The following is a 19,545-nucleotide window of genomic DNA, read 5'->3' as shown; positions in this document are numbered from 1 at the left end:
GGGTGGGGGTCAGGGGTCTCGGGGCAGTGGGTCGGGGGCTCGGGGGGCTGGGGCGGGGGGGTCTCGCGGGGCGGCCCCTTGTGAAGCCGGGGGACGGGAAAGCGGCGCCGCCCGCCTGTTCCAAGGCCCGGAAGCTGCTCCCGCTCCGGGAGCGCCCGGCCCGAGCCGTGCGACCGGAGCCAGCCGGTCGCCTGCGCGGTTTGGTCCTTGCGCCGCGCCGTCGCCGTCGCCATGGAGACGGGCCCAGCGGCCTGACCCAGGCCGGCGCACGGGAGGTGCCTGGAGCCAGCGGCCTGGCCCTGAGCGCGCCCCGCGGGATGAGGCAGGAGCGGGGTGCCCAGAGCCGCTTCTCGCTGCGGGGAGAAGGTGAGGAGCGGCCGCAGCCTGGGGAGCGGGGTCTCCCGAGCGGTTCCTCCGGCTGCGGAGGGCGGAGCCGTCAGGCAGGGGCGGCCTGGCCCGGCGGGAACCTCCGCTCGCGGGGGCTGGGAGAGGAGCCGGGGCCCGGGGCCCCAGGGGCCTGCTGCGCGTGTCGGTCCTCGGGGTGCAGCGCCCTGCCCTGCCTGCGGCCCTTTGTAAGGCGCGCGCCGTGCGCCGGGGCGGGCAGGGGGTTCATTGCAACCCCCCGGCCGGGCTGCAGCCCTGTGTTTGTGGTGCCGGGGGCGGGGGGGGGATGTTGCCAATTGTGGCTGGATGGATCCTTGGAGGTTTCGTCGCATGACCTAATCTTTAAGGAGAGGTTGATCTTCAATTCCTGGAGACTCCAGGCCAACCCTGGAGGGTTGGCAACCCTAGCCCATGTCCTTCCAACACCATGTGGGGTTTTTTCATCATCAGAGGACGGTGAATTATTAGAAATGTTGCCAAAGTAAATGTGACTGAATTTTATAACAACTTATAGTCGGGTTTAATGATTAATTATTCAAATAAACAAATTGGCTTTCAGTGGCTGTGCATGAAATACTTCTCAGGTCCCGCAAAGGACACATCCTGGTGACTTGGACTGTTGTGACGTAGCTGGGACATGTCACTCCTCCAGCCTGACCCTTTATGCTTGAGCAATATGCTGACATATAAGAACATAAGAATGGCCAAATAGGGTCAGACCAAAGGTCCGCGTAGCCCAGTATCCTGTCTTCTGACAGTGGCCAAGGCCAATGTTCAGAGGGAATGAACAGAACAGTGCAATTATCAAAGTGATCTATCTCCTGTCATTCAGTCCCAACATCTGGCAGTTAGAGGCTTAGGGACACCCAGAGCACAAGGTTGTATCTCTGACCAATTGCCATTGATAGACCTATTCTCCATGAACTTATCTAATTCTTGTTTGAACCCAGTTAGTTTTGGCCTTCACAACATCCCCTGGCAAGAGTTCCACAGGTTTACCGTGCTTTGTGTGAAGAACTAATGTTTTGTTTGTCACACACTGGTCCACTTCTGCTTTGTAGAGGAACTGAGTTATGACTAACTCTATATGACAAAATACTTTTGGGTCACCTCAAGGGATGCATCCTTGTGACCATTATGAATAGATGAGGATATGCCACGCCCAGAGCCAAAGCTTAATTTCTTGGCCAAAATTTTTCTGCCAAATAGTGTATTCCCATTTTCTTTGTTAGTAAACTTACAATATGCATATAAAAAAACAACAACCAAAAAGCAATAATCAACCAATTTCTTGCAAATCTGGCTGGAATGTTTTCATAGGAATTATATGAGCAGTTAAAAATTACAAAGTCTATATGAATTCTATTTGTTAGACAAATTAAGAACAGGGAAAATGGCTACATTTATCAAAATTCATTTAATTGTGTAATAAATATAAAAATATTTCTTTTGATGTCTCTTGTTTGGTCTAAAATATGAAGAAACCACATGGGCGCAGTTGGTTCCCTAATAATCAAGTTTATTAATTATATAAAACATACAAAGCCTACCTTAATACTGCTCTAACTGGTCTCTGATGGTTTCTAAAATATAGAACACAGTGAATGTCACTGGAGGGCTCACAAACTATTTAAAGCTTCAGAGGGGTAGCTGTGTTAGTCTGGATCTGTAAAAGCGGCAAAGAGTACTGTGACACCTTATAGACTTACGTATTGGAGCATGAGCTTTCGTGGGTGAATACCCGCTTTGTCGGATGCATGTAGTATTTAACCTATTTAAAGGATATGACCCTATTATACAATTAGTTGAACCAGTCTTTAGACTTGATGTGAGGCTCATACAGCAGCAGAGTGACTTGCCTTTTCAAGGAATTTGGAGAACATTTCATCTGTGGCTGGAATATCTTCACTTTCTTTCCTGTTTTTAATTCCAAAATTCCATCATAGATTTGCCAGCTGTGTTAGATCAAGTTTGTGGAAACATACAAAATGATAGCCCCTTTGCTTTAATGTTTATGCAGATAACTTTGATGTCCTCTATTGAACTAATCAATATTTGAAACAATAATGCTGCATTCAAATTACATAGGAAAGAGTGACAGATAAAGGGTTTTTCCGGAATATGGGCATTTCATTGTCTTAGTATTCCGTGAATAGCATTTGAAAAGATGCAATTCAGTACTTGGACATAATAACCAAAGTGCATCTTGCTTTCTTTCAACTTACCCGCTATCATGCACAGAAATGTCTGATGAAAATAATCGAGGGTCAGCTTTTTGATTTTTTCTGAAGTCAGACAACTACAAGTGTAGGAACTGAGATGCATGGTTCACTGTTAATTAAATCATATTTACTCAATTGACACAACTCATTCCATTTGTTCACTTTGACTCTGAAATTGTAAAATAAGAAAAAAGTTGCAGTTTTTGTTATAACTGTTTAATTGAGCAATTGTTGCTGTTATTGTTAGTTCTAATCACTGGTGATGTACTTTGAGAATGTGTATGTGCATGTGTGTGTGCATGCATGCAATTATAAGCATTCCTAATTATTTGTATTAAGACCCTTTTTTACACAGAAGGAAAATTTATTCATGAATTCCTGCATAATTTGGTGCTGTCTGCCTTTCCGAAAGGAAGCTTTTATGATCGTAATAAGGATGCTACCAAGTCCTACACCAAACATCCTGAGGGAGGTTTGGTAAAAGTGTTTGTACAGAAGTATGGGTAAAAGGTTTTCATGATTCACAGAATTTAAGGACAGCAGGAATCATTAGGTGATCTAGTCAAACCTGTCTCACAGATCACAGAATTTCATAGATTCGCAGATTCCAAGGCCAGAAGAGGCCACTGTGATCATTTACTCTGACCCATATAACACACAGAACTTCTCCCTAGAATCTCTAGAGAATATCTTTTAGAAAACATCCAATTTTGATTTATACATTTTCAGTGATGGAGAATCCACCACAACCTCTGGTAAATTGTTCCAATGGTTAATTTCCCTTACTATCAAATATTTACATCTTATTTCCAATCTGAATTTGCCTAGCTTCAATTTCCAGCCATTAGATCATATCATACCTTTCTCTGCTAGATTGAAGAGCCCATTATTAAATATTTGTTCCCTGTGTAGTTACTTGTAGATTGTGATCAAATTACCCCTTAACCTTCTCTTTGTTAAGTTATATAGATTGAGCTCCTTGAATCTCACTATAAGGCATGTTTTCTAATCCTTTAATCTTTCTCATGACTCTGAACACTCTCCAATTTATCAGCATCATTCTTGCACTGTGCACACTAGAACTGGACACGATATTCCAGCAGTGCTTACAAAAGTAAAATAACCTGTCTTCTCCTTGAGATTCTTCTGTCTGTGCATTCCAGGATCGCATTAGCTCTTTAGGCCATTGTGTGACATTGGGAACTCATGTTCAGAAGATTATCCACCATGACCCCCAAATCTTTTTCAGAGTTACTGCTTCCCAGGATAGAGTTTCCCATCTTGTAAATATGGCCTACATTCTTTGTTCCTAGATTTAATATGGCTAAATGTATAAAATACATATTGTTTGCCTGCGCCCTGTTTTCCGAGCGATGCAGCTCACTCTGAAACAGTGACCTCTTCTCTTCTTTATTTACTGCTCCCCCAATTTTTGTGTCGTCTAAAGACTTTATCAGTGATGATTCTATGTTTTCTTCTAGGTCATTGATAAAAATGTTAAATAGCGTAGGGCCAAGAACCAATCTCTGCTGGACCCCATTGGATACAGACTCACTTGATGACAATTCCCAGTTTACAATTCTGTTTTGAGACCTACCAGTTTTTAATCCATTTAATGTATGCCATGTTAATTTTATATTGTTCTAATTTTTTAATCAAAATGTCATGTGGCGCCAAGTCAGACGCTGCTTCTAGGTATAAGGAGAAGCAGACAAGGCAGCAGTGCCAAGCTGTTAGTGATGTAGGAGGCTCAATTTCCCTTTTCAATTGTGGCTCACTCAGCAAAGCTGCTAGCATGCCTGAAACTGTAGGAACAGTTGAAGTGAGATCAGGAGTTGTATGTGAAGGCAAGCTGAGGCTTATATCGTGTAAGTGGAAGTGATGCTACTGGGCTAGGGAAAGGATCTTGAGGGTATGCAGAACTTGTTTCTGTCCCTGTTATTGAGGAAGTTTACATTTTGGGATCCCAGGTGAGATGACTTTCCCTGAGAGCCATAGATCAGACCTGGGAATTGACGTGTTCTAGGTGCTGGAGATTGTCCATGGGTCAATTAACTGCCTTTAATTTTTTTGCATTCTCCTGGACAGTGACTAGATCCATTGTTCAAAGTTTTCCCAGACAAGAAACTGACAAGAATCAGGTCAATTTCACATTGCCTACAGGGTTCTGAATGGAGGTAGTGAAGTGCACCATTCTTGTTAGCTTTTCTGAGGCCTGGTTTACACTATAAAGTTAGGTCGACAGAAGGCGGCTTACATCAACCTACTTGTGCATGTGTCTACACTAAAATTTGGCTCCCACCAACATAAGTGCCTGTTACACTGATTTAATAACATCACCGCCCCGAGCAGCATAGAGCCAAGTTCGGAGTTCCTAGGTAGATGCAGTGTGAGTGTAGACCCTGCCTTACTTAGTCAACTGTTACTGTCCTCTTCCACAATACTCCATACTGGCCACTCTGGTCCACATTGTGAGCTCCACAGCCCAGGAGTCACAGAGACCGGCAGTCCAGCCTCCCCATTAAATCCCAGTGAATTTTTGAAATTCCTTTTCCTGGATGCCCAGCTTCAGGAGCACACCTAGCAGCTCTCCATTGTTGAGTCCAACTTCCCAGCTGAGCATGCTGGCTACACAATCCAGACTCGCTCCTGTCTGGAGTAGATCAGAGGTATTGGATCTCCATGGCCTGGAGGGAAAAGAGGCTGTGCAGGCACAGCTCCAAATCAGCTGCAGAAACGTGGACATTTATGAGGAAATTGCTCAGGGGATGCAGGACAAGGGCTACAACAGGGACCAGCAGCAGTGCAGCGTGAAAGCCAAGGAGCTGCAGCAGGCATATCAGAAGGCCATGGAGGCAAACAATCGATCCAGTGCCAAACCACAGACCTGCCACTTTTAGAAAGAGCTACGTGCCAAACTCAGCAGAGACACCACCCCACCCACAAGAGCACTCTGGATACCACTGAGAAGCCTGAGTCACAGGCCCCTGCTGTGAACAGTGAGGAGGAGGAGGAGGGACAGCTGACTGGGGGATCCAACTGGCCAGCGAGCCTAGACCTGTTTTTGACACTGCAACAGTCCAGGCAGTCCCACTAGTTAAGCACTGGCAAGCCCAGTGCACGGGAAAGAACTTCAGGTAAGTGTGTAGTTTAATTTAAAATTACAGGGATGGCACTCCCAAAGTAGCAGGACACATCTTTTGACTTATCGTTAATTTACTCTTGCTAGAAGAGGTAGTGGTACATCCAAGAGAGGTAGAATTGATATCTGCTTTTCATTCCCCTCTAGAATTATGAGAGGGGTGGGGCAGGCAGAGCAGTTTTTGTGCAGGGTTGTCCCGGGAATCCTCCAGAGAGATCTCGGTGAAACTTCAGTGGAGGTACTCTGCAATCCTCTGCCAAAGGTTTCTAGGGAGGGCTGCCTTATTTCTTCCTCCACAGTAGGACACTTTCCCATGCTATTCAGCCATAACTTCAGCAGGCACCATTGCAGTACCCAGTCTAGCAGTGTATGGTCTGGCCTGCATGGCCTCAGGACGCCAGCAGCAGCAGCTGTGCTCTTTCTGCTTCTGTTACCCTCAGAAAGGAAAGATGAGCTGAAATCACCACTGCCTGTGCAGTACGGTGCCAGTACTCAGTGGCACTGCCCTATACTACTAGAATCGTGCAAATAAGCAATTCTCTCCTCATTTCCCCAACCCCTGGGGGGGCCATACTCACCAAGACTGGTGCTGTGACTGGTGCCGTGCACAAGCAATCTCAAGCAGAAGTGAGAATATAGTGCTTAAAACTTTAGGGGAGTGAGTTCAGCATCTTAAGTTTCATTTTCCATAGTGAATACACCGAAAATGCTACCCACTGTGTGTTTTATCTGCAGCTGCTGCCATTGTGGCCTTCAGGGTCTCCCCCTCCACACCCACAGAACACCTGAGCCAGATAAGGAAGAGAAAGAAAAGGACTCAGGATGACATGTTCCAGAAGATCCTGCAAGCCAGTTCTGCATCAGACAGCGAGCACAGGGCCAGGAGGATGAACATTGTGGACAGCCTGGAGAAGGATAGAGTGAAGAGGAGAAAGGTGCAAGAAAATGAAAGGGAGATGCACCGGGATATAATGGGGATTCTGAGGTAGCAAACACAGATGCTGCAGTCTCACCAGTCCCATGCTTGCCTCACTCTGCAGCCCATTGAGAACTCAATATCCAGACCTCCCTATGTGTCTCCTCAACATTCCGTGTGGCCTCAGGGGTCGCTGCATTACCCCTACCGCTCCTTCCCGGGAGACATTAAAGACAATCACAGTGTCACAAACACAGACCTGTGAAAGCCACAGGTGGTTTATGTGTAGCTGAAAGGGGCATGAATGTTTTTTTCCCTTCATAAGTTCTGTTAATTTATTACGTTTTATTAATTTTTTAAAATGTATTTGTTTTTAAATGATGGGAGGTTTTTTGCGGTTTTGTTGTTGTTTTTTGCACAGGTTTGGTTACAGAATAATAAAATTCTGTTATTTGGAACACAGTTTCTTTATTTGTTCACAACATATGCTGGCTGGTGCTCAGCGGTTCTGAACGCAGCCGATTACCTGTTAATGCACAGTGTCACACAACTCATAAGGTCATTCACAAACAAAATTAATAGGTGCATTGACAATGTTATATCCCCATATGTACAGCAATCACCACACAATTCATACCAGGCTGCAAAAGACCAGGGCCAGAGAGAGCACACTACAGCAATACACACGACTCTGGGTCACTATTACAATGGTCTTTCAAAGCCTCCCTGAACCGTATAGCTCCACATGGAGCTCTTCCAATAGCCCTTGTATCTGGCTGTTCAAATTCAGCAGAGAGCAACTCCACCCCCACCTCAGTGGAAACTTTTCCAGCCTAGCTTCACAGATGTTATGCAGGACATAGCAGGCAGCTATAACCATTGGGATATTTTTCTCAGGTGAGGTCAATTTTGTGAGTGAATAATGCCAGCATCCCTTCAAACAACCAAAGACACATTCGACTGTCATTCTTCACCTGCTGAGCCAGTAGCTGAAGTGTTCGTTGGTACTGTTGAGGTGGGTGGTGAATGGCTTCATGAGCTGGGGAAGCAAGGGGTAAGGCTGGGTTGCCGAGGATCACTGCTGGCATTTCAACATTGCCAGTGGTAATCTGCCGGTCAGGAAAGAGAGACCCTGCTTGGAGCTTTCTGATCCGTCCTGTGCGCTTAAACATGTGAGTGTCATGCACCTTTCCTGACAGCCCACACTGATATTAGTGAAGTGATCCACCAGTGCTCGTGTAACGATATAAAAGTCGCCCTTTCTGTTGATGTACTCTGTGGCAAGGTGGTCTGGTGCCAAAATAGGGATATGCGTGTCATCTATCTCCACCGTGCTTCGGGAACCTCATTGCACTAAATCCATCCACTGTGTCCTGCACGCTGCTGAGAGGCATAGTCCTGCACAGTAGGAGGCAATTAATGGCCCTTCACACTTGCATCACAACAACCCCGTGGTGGATTTCCTGACTCCAAATTGATTCCCGACTGACTGGTAGCAACCTGGCTTCGTAAGTTACCGCTGTGCGATCTCCACTTACTTCTCTGCTGTCAGTGCAGCTCTCATTTTGATGTCCCTGCACTGGAGGGCTGGGGCAAGCTTGGCACACAGATCCAGGAATGTGGCTGTGTACATCCAAAAGTTCTCCAGCCACTGCTTGTCACCCCAAACCTGCATGACAATGCGATCCCAGCAAGTCGTAATGCTTGTTTCTCAGGCCCAGAACCGGTGGTCCACCATCTGCAGCTGCTGCATGAATGCCAGCAACAAACTTAAATTGGTTCTGGCTATGTCCCACAGCAATCTGTCCTCCAAGGAATCATCATGTTCCCTGTGTCTCTTCTTGCAGCTCTGCAAGTACTATAGGATTGTGCACCCTTTGCTTGCAACACTCAGGACTCTAGTGCAGAGCTGTGCAGGCTCCATCCTTCTCTCAGAGATTGCAGACAGCAAGGAGAGCTGTTCAGGTTTGTGGGATTTTGAAAGAAAGCTGCAAAAATTATGGGGTACAGATGAAATTATGGGATGGAGACAGTTGTGACGGGGAAGTTGACCCAGTCACCGCTGCGCGATTGAATTAGCCCCATTATACATTGCCAAAACTTCCCAAAAGAGAATGTGCTGGACATGGGTGAGTTGCACAATGGGATACCTACCCATGGTGCACTGCACTCTGCATCAATACAAGCACTCCTGGTGAATATGTGCCCCGCCGACACAAGCCAAGTATGCACGCGCACAAGTGATATACTAACTGCGGTGGCTGTATGCTGACGTAACTTGAGTTGATGTAAGTTTGTAGTGTAGACATGGCCTTTGTAGCAACAGTAAAATTATGAGCAGAAGCATAGGCACTGGAGCTGCATGGTTCACATTTGGTAGGGTTCTTTTTCCACAATCATAAGGGCTAGAAATTATTTTTTAATTGAAGTTTGAGTTCTGCAGAAATTGATCTAAGTCTCCTTAATCACCAGGTAAAGCTTACTACCCGTTCCACCTGTGTACACACTTTTAGCCCTGGTCTACGCTACGAGTTTAGGTCGGATTTAGCAGCAGTTGGATAGCTTTAGCCCTGCACCCGTCCACACTACGAAGCCATTTTTTCCGACTTTAAGGGCTCATAAAACTGGGTTTCTGTACTCCTCCCCAACGAGTGGATTAGTGCTGAAGTCGACCTTGCTGGGTCGAATTTGGGGTAGTGTGGACTCAATTAGATGGTATTGGCCTCCGGGAGCTATCCCAGAGTGCTCCTTTGTGACTGCTCTGGACAGCACTCTCAACTCAGATGCACTAGCCCGGTAGACAGGAAAAGCCCCATGAACTTTTGAATTTCATTTCCTGTTTGACCAGCATGGTGAGCTGATCAGCACAGGTGACCATGCAGAGCTCTTCAGCACAGGTGACCATGCAGTCCCAGAATCGCAAAAGAGCTCCAGCATGAACCGAACGGGAGGTATTGGATCTGATCGCTGTATGGGGAGACGAATCTGTGCTATCAGAACTTCGTTCCAAAAGACAAAATGCCAAAATATTTGAAAAAATCTCTAAGGGCATGAAGGACAGAGGCTATAACAGGGACCCGCAGCAGTGCCGTGTGAAACTTAAGGAGCTCGGGCAAGCCTACCAAAAAACCAGAGAGGCAAACGGCCGCTCTGGGTCAGAGCCCCAGACATGCTGCTGCTGCTATGATGAGCTGCATGCCATTCTAGGGGGTGCCCCTACAACTACCCCAGCCCGGTGCGTGGACTCCCTCAATGGACTCTCATGCAACAGGGATGCGGATTTTGGGGACGAGGAAGATGATGATGAGGAGGAGGTTGAAGCGCAGCAAGCAAATGTAGAAACCGTTTTCCCCGACAGCCAGGAACTGTTTCTCACCCTGGATCTAGTACCCTCCCAACCCACCGAAGGCGGGCTCCCTGACCTAGAAGGCAGAGAAGGGACCGCTGGTGAGTGTAGCTTTGTAAATATAATGCACTGTTTAAAAGCAAGCGTGTTTAATGATTAATTTGCCCTGAAGAGTTGGGATGCATTCACGGCCAGTACAGCTACTGGAAAAGTCTGTTAACGTATATGGGGATGGAGCGGAAATCCTCCAGGGACATCTCAGTGAAGCTCTCCTGGATGTACTCCCAAAGCCTTTGCAAAAAGTTTTTGGGGAGGGCAGCCTTATTCCATCCTCCATGGTAGGACACTTTACCACGGCAGGCCAGCACCACGTAGTCTGGAATCATTGCATAACAAAGCATGGCAGCGTATGGTCCTGGTGTTTGCTGGGATTCAAGCAACATCTGTTCTTTATCTCTCTGTGTTATCCTCAGGAGAGTGATATCATTCATGGTCACCTGGTTGAAATAGGGGAATTTTATTAAGGGGACATTCAGAGCTGGCCATTCCTGCTGAGCTGTTTGCCTGTGGCTGAACAGAAATCATCCCCGCTGTTACCCACGCGGTGAGGGAGAGGGGTGAAGCGATCATCCCAGAGAATTGGGTGTTTGTGTGTGTGGGGAGAGGGGGGTTAGTTGGGTTTGTGCGTTGAGGGAGACAATGTCAGAGTCCAGGAAAGCGCAAAATGAATGCGAGGACAGGAGGGATGAGCGAGAGGACAGGAGGGACGAGCGAGAGGAGAGGTGGTGTCAGTGTGATGAGAGGAGGCAGGATGCAATACTGAGGCTGCTGCAGGATTGAACTGATATGCTCCGGCGTATGGTTGAGGTGCAGGAAAGGCAGCTGGAGCAAAGACCGCCACTGCAGCCCCTGTGTAACCAACCGCCCTCCTCCCCAAGTTCCATAGCCACCTCACCCAGACACCCAAGAACGCGGTGTGGGGGCCTCTGGCCACCCAACCACTCCACCCCAGAGGACTGCCCAAGCAACAGAAAGCTGGCATTCAATAAGTTTTGAAGTGCAGTGTGGCCTTGTCCTTCCGTCCTCCCCTCCTCCCCCACCCCACCCAGTGCTTCCCTCCTCCCCCACCCCTCCTGGGCTACCTTGGTAGTTATCCCCCCATTTGTGTGATGAATTAATAAAGAATGCATGAATTTGAAACAACAATGACTTTATTGCCTCTGCAAGCGGTGATCAAAGGGGGGAGGGGAGGGTGGTTGGCTTACAGGGAAGTAGAGTGAACCAAGGGGGCGGGTTTTCATCAAGAAACAAACAGAACTTTCACACCGTAACCTGGCCAGTCCATGAAACTGGTTTTCAAAGCTTCTCTGATGATCAGCGCACCCTGCTGTGCTCTTCTAACCGCCCTGGTGTCTGGCTGCGCGTAATCAGCGGCCAGGCGATTTGCCTCAACGTCCCAATCCGCCCTAAACGTCTCCCCCTTACTCTCACAGTGATTGTGGAGCACACAGCAAGCAGTAATAACAATGGCGATATTGGTTTTGCTGAGGTCTAACCGAGTCAGTAAACCGCGCCAGCGTGCTTTTAAACATCCAAATGCACATTCTACCACCATTCTGTACTTGCTCAGCCTAGAGTTGAACAGCTCCTGCCTACTGTCCAGGGTGCCTGTGTATGGCTTCATGAGCCATGGCATTAAGGGGTAGGCTGGGTCCCCAAGGATAACTATAGTCATTTCAACATCCCCAACAGTTATTTTCTGGTCTGGAAAGTAAGTCTCTTGCTGCAGCCGTTCCCACAGACCAGAGTTCCTAAAGATGCAAGCGTCATGTACCTTTCCCGGCCGTCCCACGCTGATGTTGGTGAAACTTCCCTTGTGATCCACCAGTGCTTGCAGCGCAATTGAAAAGTACCCCTTTCGGTTTATGTACTGGCTGCCTTGGTGGTCCGGTCCAAAGATAGGGATATGCGTTCCGTCTGTCGCCCCACCACAGTTAGGGAATCCCATTGCGGCAAAGCCATCCACTATGACCTGCACATTTCCCAGAGTCTCTACCCTTGATAGCAAGTTGGCTACTTGCATTACAGCAGCCCCCACCGTAGATTTGCCCACTCCAAATTGATTCCCAACTGACCGGTAGCTGTCTGGCATTGCAAGCTTCCAGAGGGTTATCACCACTCGCTTGTGAACTGTGAGGGCTGCTCTCATCTTGGTATTCTGGCGCTTTAGGGCAGGGGAAAGCAAGTCACAAAGTTCCATGAAAGCGCCCTTACGCATACGAAAGTTTCGCAGTCATTGGGAATCATCCCAGACCTGCAACACTATGCGGTCCCACCAGTCTGTGCTTGTTTCCTGGGCCCAGAATTGGCGTTCCATGGCATGAGCCTGCCCCATTGCCACCAGGATGACCAAATTGCCGGGGCCCATACTTTGAGAGAAGTCTGTGTCCATGTCCTCATCACTCTCCTCACTGCGCTGCCGTCACCTCCTCGCCTGCTTCTGCAGGTTCTGGTTCTGCATATGCTGCATGATAATGCGCATGGTGTTTAGAGCGGTAACAACTGCCGCGGTGATCTGAGCGGGCTCCATGCTTGCTGTGGTATGTTGTGAGCAGGAGAGCAGAGTGGCAGCGGAAGCGGCGGGTGGATGACAATGCTGACAGCAATATGGCGCCCGCATGGAAAAAGGCGTGAAACGATTGTTGCCCTTTGCTTTCACGGATGGAGGGAGGGAGGGGTAGTCTGGCAGCAGACGGTGCTGCTGGCTGGGAGAGCTATCCCTCTGCCAATATTCCAGGCAGGACAGAATCTCCATTAGACAAAACTTAAAGAAGAGAATGACCTGAGTCGCTCCCATTTATGAGCGGGCGCCCCTGACAGACTTTACCGAGGTCTGCCAGGAGCACCCATGTCCAGCCAGGCGCCCCCGACAGACTTCACCAAGATCTGCCAGGAGCACCCAAGTCTGCCCAGGTGCCCCGACCGACCTGACCAAGGCCGGCCAGAGCACGCAGGAGACGACGAGGACGGCTACCAGTCGTACTGCACTGTTTGCTGCCACAAGGCAATGAGCTGCTGCTCTGTAGCAATGCAGTCCCACGTCTGCCAGCACCCAGGAGACGTACGGTGACGGTGAAGGCGCGAAACGATTGTCTGCTGTTGCTTTCACAGAGAGAGGGAGGGAGGGAATGGAGGCCTGACGACATGTACCCAGAACCACCTGCGACAATATTTTTTGCCCCATCAGGCATTGGGATCTCAACCCAGAATTCCAATGGGCAGCGGAGACTGCGGGAACTGTGGGATAGCTACCCACAGTGCAACGCTCCGGAAGTCAACGCTAGCCTAGGTACTGTGGACGCACTCCGCCGACTTAATGGTCTTAATGCTTTTAAGTAGGGACACACACAATCGACTGTATAAAATCGCTTTCTAAAAATTCGACTTCTATAAATTCGACCTAATTTCGTAGTGTAGACATACCCTTACACGCACCCTGTTCTGCTAGTATTAGATGTTAGAACAGTTCTCAAAATATTTCTAGTGCACCATGTACTCATCAGGAATAAAGCTCGGATTGGGATTGCACAGCTAAGAGACATTCCCACAGTCTGTGCTCTGTAATGTTCATTGACCTCTTGTAGCCCATTCCACCCTCACAGTTTAATTGGGATGCTAGGCAGAAATATCACTGAAAATCCTAAACCAAGTAAGTTCAGTGAGTAAATAAATCAGTTAAACTTGCAGCTCATTTGATTTGCTACTTTTTAGTTCCTGCCCTTCTGGACCAAACTGGGTGCCAGTGTCAACCACTGAGCGCCTTTGGGGATGTATTAATGTCCTATGAACATTGGGCTGGACTGGTGGTGCCCTGTCTTGTGCTTATCTATGGGAACTCAAAAACAGCATGTGGGCACTGCATGTTGCTGTTAAATCCTATTGTTAAAGGAAAACTGCAGGGTTTACTTCTACAAGCACAGGTGGTTAAATACGACTCTGTCGTATCTCAGGGCGGGTCTGCACTTAAAAATCTTCGCCGCTGCAGCTGTGCCACTGCAGTGCTTCAGGAGAGCTTCTCTCATCCGTGTAGTTCAGCGGTTCTCAAACTTTGTTGCATCGTGACCTTCTGACAACAAAAATTACTACATGACCCTAGGAGGGGGGACCGAAGACTGAGCCCGCCCGAGCCCCGCCGCCTGGGCGGGGGGGCCAAAGCTGAAGCCCCCCGGGTGGAGGGCATGTAACCTTAGCCCTGGGCGGTGGGGCTTGGGCTTCGGATTTGCTGGGGCCCAGGGCCAACACCAGCCTTGGCGACCCCATTAAAATGTGGTCCCAACCCACTTTGGGGTCCCGACCCACAGTTTGAGAACCCCTGGCATAGTTAATCCACCTCCGCAAGAGGCAGTAGCTATGTCGACAGGAGAAGCCATCCTGATGACATAGTGCTGTCTACACCGGAGGATCGCTCAGGGGTGTGGATTTTTCACACCCCTGGGTGCTGTAGCTATACCAATGTAAGTTTGTAGTGTATACCCGGCCTTAGAAACAGTTTTTAGCAATCCCCGTCTTGTCCCTGTTTTGGTATTTCCTGAACTCTGGATAGTGCTGATGTCTCTCTCACTAAGAGCTGTTATTTTACTGAAGCTTTCCAGCAAGATGATTTTGTCCATTGCAGGAAATGCAGCTCACATTTCCCTCACTAGTGCATTCAGGTGGCTTTCAGAACTATTGTAAGTTCTGTTGATTTTTAAAAAATTGCCTAATCAATGTTAATATTAATTTTCTTTTTTTCTAACCAATTAATGTTACCTTACAACAAGTTTTGAAAGACTTCTTCCTTTCTTAAGTGGGTAGAGGAGGAAGAATGATAAGCAACTGAATCAACTGATTGTATACCTTACAGTATTATAAAATATATGGAATGATGTCTTTTCTGAAAGCTGACACGCTGATTAATATTGTGAAGTGTATGTATTAACATTACATAAGTAATTATGGATACTCATTGATTTTAGGCTGTACAGTTTGCTCAGGCAGGAGGGAATGTCACAGCTATCTGGTGGTCTCCTATGTAAATTAAGCATTGTGGGATTAGAAACAATGGAAGCCAAGTTTCAGAGTAGCAGCCGTGTTAGTCTGTATTCGCAAAAAGAAAAGGAGTACTTGTGGCACCTTAGAGAAACCAATTTATTTGAGCATAAGCTTTCGTGAGCTACAGCTCACTTCATCGGATGCATAAAGTGGAAAATGCAGTGAGGATGTTTTATACACACAGACCATGAAAAAATGGGTGTTTATCACTTCAAAAGGTTTTCTCTCCCCCCACCCCACTCTCCTGCTGGTAATAGCTTATCTAAAGTGATCACTCTCCTTACAATGTGTATGATAATCAAGGTGGGCCATTTCCAGCACAAATCCAGGGTTTAACAAGAACGTCTGAGGAACGGGGGGGGGAGGGGGGGGGCGGGGTGTAGGAAAAAAAACAAGGGGAAATAGGTTACCTTGCATAATGACTTAGCCACTCCCAGTCTCTATTCAAGCCTAAGTTAATTGTATCCAATTTGCAAATGAATTCCAATTCAGCAGTCTCTCTCTGGAGTCTGGTTTTGAAGTTTTTCTCTTGTAATATCGCAACTTTCATGTCTGTAATCGCGTGACCAGAGAGATTGAAGTGTTCTCCGACTGGTTTATGAATGTTATAATTCTTGATATCTGATTTGTGTCCATTTATTTTTTTATGTAGAGACTGTCCAGTTTGACCAATGTACATGGCAGAAGGGCATTGCTTGCACATGATGGTATATATCACATTGGTAGATATGCAGGTGAACGAGCCTCTGATAGTGTGGCTGATGTTATGAGGCCCTGTGATGGTGTCCCCTGAATAGATATGTGGGCACAGCTGGCAACGGGCTTTGTTGCAAGGATAGGTTCCTGGGTTAGTGGTTCTGTTGTGTGGTATCTGGTTGCTGGTGAGTATTTGCTTCAGGTTGGGGGGCTGTCTGTAGGCAAGGACTGGCCTGTCTCCCAAGATTTGTGAGAGTGATGGGTCGTCCTTCAGGATAGGTTGTAGATCCTTGATAATGCGTTGGAGAGGTTTTAGTTGGGGGCTGAAGGTGACGGCTAGTAGTTCTGTTCCTCAGACGTTCTTGTTAAACCCTGGATTTGTGTTGGAAATGGCCCACCTTGATTATCATACACATTGTAAGGAGAGTGATCACTTTAGATAAGCTATTACCAGCAGGAGAGTGGGGTGGGGGGAGAGAAAACCTTTTGAAGTGATAAACACCCATTTTTTCATGGTCTGTGTGTATAAAACATCCTCACTGCATTTTCCACTTTATGCATCCGATGAAGTGAGCTGTAGCTCACGAAAGCTTATGCTCAAATAAATTGGTTAGTGTCTAATGGAAGTCAAATGTATATAGAAATCATTGGGAAAATTTGGGACTGGGAGTGAGTTGGAGTCATCTTGCTGGTTGTAACCAAGGCTGATGTAAGCCAGAGTGGGGCTGTGTGGCTATAGACAGGTTGCTGAGGTCAGAGCTGTTGAACCAGGGCTGTCTAGCACACAGACAGTCAGGATGTGACCTGCATGCTGGTAGGCTGGTTGTGAGCGGCCCAGGTTGGGAGCTGCAGCAGCAAAGCATTGTGGGGCACCCAGTGTTATAGGGTAGGTGGTGACACAACCCCTCAGTGGTCTGGGTTTGCACTGTAGAACATGACATCTCTCCTTGCAGAAAAATGTTCATTTTCCTTCGACTCAGTAACTTGGTTTCTTTTTGAAGAGTTGGAGTCAGATTAAGGCCATGTCTACACTACAAACTTTGGTCGACGCAAGGTAGATCAGCATAAAGCAGCCAGAGTTAGTATATCACTTGTGCACATGCATACTTGACTCCTTGTGTTGGCGCTGCGTGTACTCACCAGGAGTGCTTGTGCTGATGCACAGTGCGGTACATCATGTGTGGGTATCCCAGTGTGCAACCTACCTCCGTCCAGTACACTGTCTTTTGGGAAGTTTTGTCAATGCATGGGGGAGGGAAGGAGCAGAAATGAGTTGCACAGGGTTGACTAGTAGAAAGGGATAATTTCCCAGTGTGCATCTGTCTCCATCCCATAATATCATCTATATCCCATAATTTTCACACCTTTTTAAAAAAATCCCATGAACCCACATGGCTGTCCTTGCTGTCCACCATGGAACCTGCCCAGCTCTGCACTATTGTCATGAATGTTGAAGTAGAGGACATATAATCTTGCTGATCCGCAAGAAGAACTGAATGACAATTTCTTGGAGGGTAGATTGCTGTGTGACAAAGCGAGAACCAATTCAAGGTTGTTGATGGCATTCACGGAGCAGCTGCAGATGGTGGAGCGCTGCTTCTGGGCCTGAAAAATGGCAGCATTGATTGGTGGGATTGCATCATAATGCAGGCTTGGGATGATGAGCAGTAGCTGCAGAAATTTTGGCTTACACAAAGCCACGTTCCTAGATCTGTGTGCTGAGCTCGTCCCTGCCCTCCAGCACAGGGTCACCAGAATGAGAGCTGCACTCAGTGGAGAAGTGAGTGGTGATCATACTGTGGAAACTTGCAATATTGGATTGCGACGAGTCAGTGGGAAATCATTTTGGAGTTGGAAAATCCATTGCCGTGGGTGTTGTCATGCAAGTGTACAGAGCCATTAATTGCCTCCTGATACACAGGAATGTGAATCTCAGCAATGTGCAGGACATAGTGGATGGATTTGCAGCAATGAGGGTCCTGAACTGCGGTGGGGCAATACACTGCACGCATATCCCCATTTTGGCACTAAACCACATTGCCACAAAATACATCAACAGAAAGGGCTCCTTTTCTATGGTTATGCAAATGTTGGTGGATCACCAAGGACGCTTCACCGATATCAGTGTGGGCTGGTCAGGGAAGGTGCATGACGCTTGCATGTTTAAGAACACAGTACTGTTCAGAAAACTGCAAGCAGGGACAGTTTTTCCCAACCTTCACATTACCACTGGCAATAATAAAATGCCAGTAGTGTTCCTGGCCGACCCAGCCTACCCCTTGCTCCTCTGGCTTCTGAAGCCATGCACCGGCCATCTTGATCACACCAAGGAAAGGTTCAACTACTGGCTCAGCAGGGGCAGAATGAAGTTGAATGGCTTTTAGTCGATTGAAGGGACGTTTGCATTGTTTCGTCACAAGACTGGATCTCAGTGAAAGAAACATCCCAGTGGTTATCGCTGCCTGCTGTGTCCTGTATAATATCTGTGAAGCAAAGGGAGAAAAGTTGCTGCAGCGGTGGAGGGTGGACATGGAGTGTCTGCTCTGTTTGAACAGCTAGACACCCAGTGGACCTGGTTGTATGCAGGCAGGTTGGGCTCGTGGTCAGCATGGGAGCTGGGCCTAGTGATCGGAGTCCCAATGCCAGAGCCAAGGGTCGAGAGACAGTCGGAGTCAGGAGTCAAAGCAGAGGGTCAGAACTGGATTATCAGGTATCAGGGAAGGCAGGAGGAGGGGTGGTTCTGATGCAGGAGCAAGGCTGGAACAAGACTGAGTGCCGGGCAGGATGTGGGTTGGAGCATGGAGGAGCAAAGCAGGAGCAGGGCTTGGAGAGGCGAGCTCAGGAAGGCAGAGTCTGTGGACGTGTGCTTTGAGCAGCCAGTGAGCTGCTGCTGCTGCTAAGTTTAATAACCAGTCTGCTGGCTTCCTCAGCCAATCAAGCAGGATGGACCGGCAAGCAATCTAGCTGGCTCGTTAGGGCATCAGAAGTACTGAGCAGGTGCAATTGAGGGCCTTACTTCTGACAGCTATACTGCTCAGGGAGACTTTGTAAGTGCACTTTAACAGTGAGTCACAGTAATGCATTGTGGTGTAGTGTTCTCTCCTTGGCCTGTTACAAATTGTGTGCTGCTTGGTATACATCTATGACTATAACAGTGTCAGTGCACCTGTTAATTTGGTGGTGCTTGCTCTACATTTATGATTATTACACTGTGTTTCTCACTGAGCCAATGAGTTGTCACACTGTGCAGTACCAAGTAAGTAGGTGCATTCAGAACTGCTAAGCGCTCCACAGCATATGTTGTGAGCTAATAAAGATGAATTATTTTCCAAATAATAGAATGTTATTCAGTACGAAAACCAATGCAAAGAAAAATCCATCCAGTTTAAAATCTGATGCATTAAAAACTTTATATATTACTGGAACAGAACTTAACAAGGGGAAAGAACATTCTGTCCATAATAGCTACACATACAGCTACTGTGGCTTTCACAAATCACTGTATGTGAAGCTGTGGTTGTCCTTAATGTCTCCTGCAGTGAGTGGTAGGTGTAGATCTGCAGCCCCTGATGCCATGTGATATGTTGGGAGCGGGGAAGGAAAGGGAGGTGTTGCAATAGAGTTCTCGATAGATTGCAAAGGGAGGTGAGCCAGTGATTGATGAACCTGTAGGTGCACAAGAGTCTGCAGCATCTGTGTTTGCTGGTGGAGGTACCCCATTACGTTCTGGTGCATCTTCCTCTCTGGC

General features: G+C 47.5%; 1 protein-coding gene across 6 annotated transcripts in view; it reads left to right on the top strand.

Annotated features, from left to right (window-relative positions):
- Positions 1–239: 239 nt before the first annotated feature.
- ZDHHC1 (zinc finger DHHC-type containing 1) overlaps positions 240–19,545 on the top strand; it is a 63,648-nt gene continuing 44,342 nt past the window's right edge. For all 6 annotated transcript variants that reach the window (XM_043526327.1, XM_037877872.2, XM_037877871.2 and 3 more), the window contains exon 1: positions 240–366. The gene's annotated coding sequence lies outside the window, so the exon portion shown is untranslated. The remainder of the gene's footprint in view (positions 367–19,545) is intronic.

The sequence above is a fragment of the Chelonia mydas genome, chromosome 12, assembly GCF_015237465.2.
Source record: "Chelonia mydas isolate rCheMyd1 chromosome 12, rCheMyd1.pri.v2, whole genome shotgun sequence".
Taxonomy (NCBI): domain Eukaryota; kingdom Metazoa; phylum Chordata; order Testudines; family Cheloniidae; genus Chelonia; species Chelonia mydas.
The sequence above is the reverse complement of the archived record's forward strand: the minus strand, read 5'-3'. Positions and strand labels throughout refer to the sequence as shown.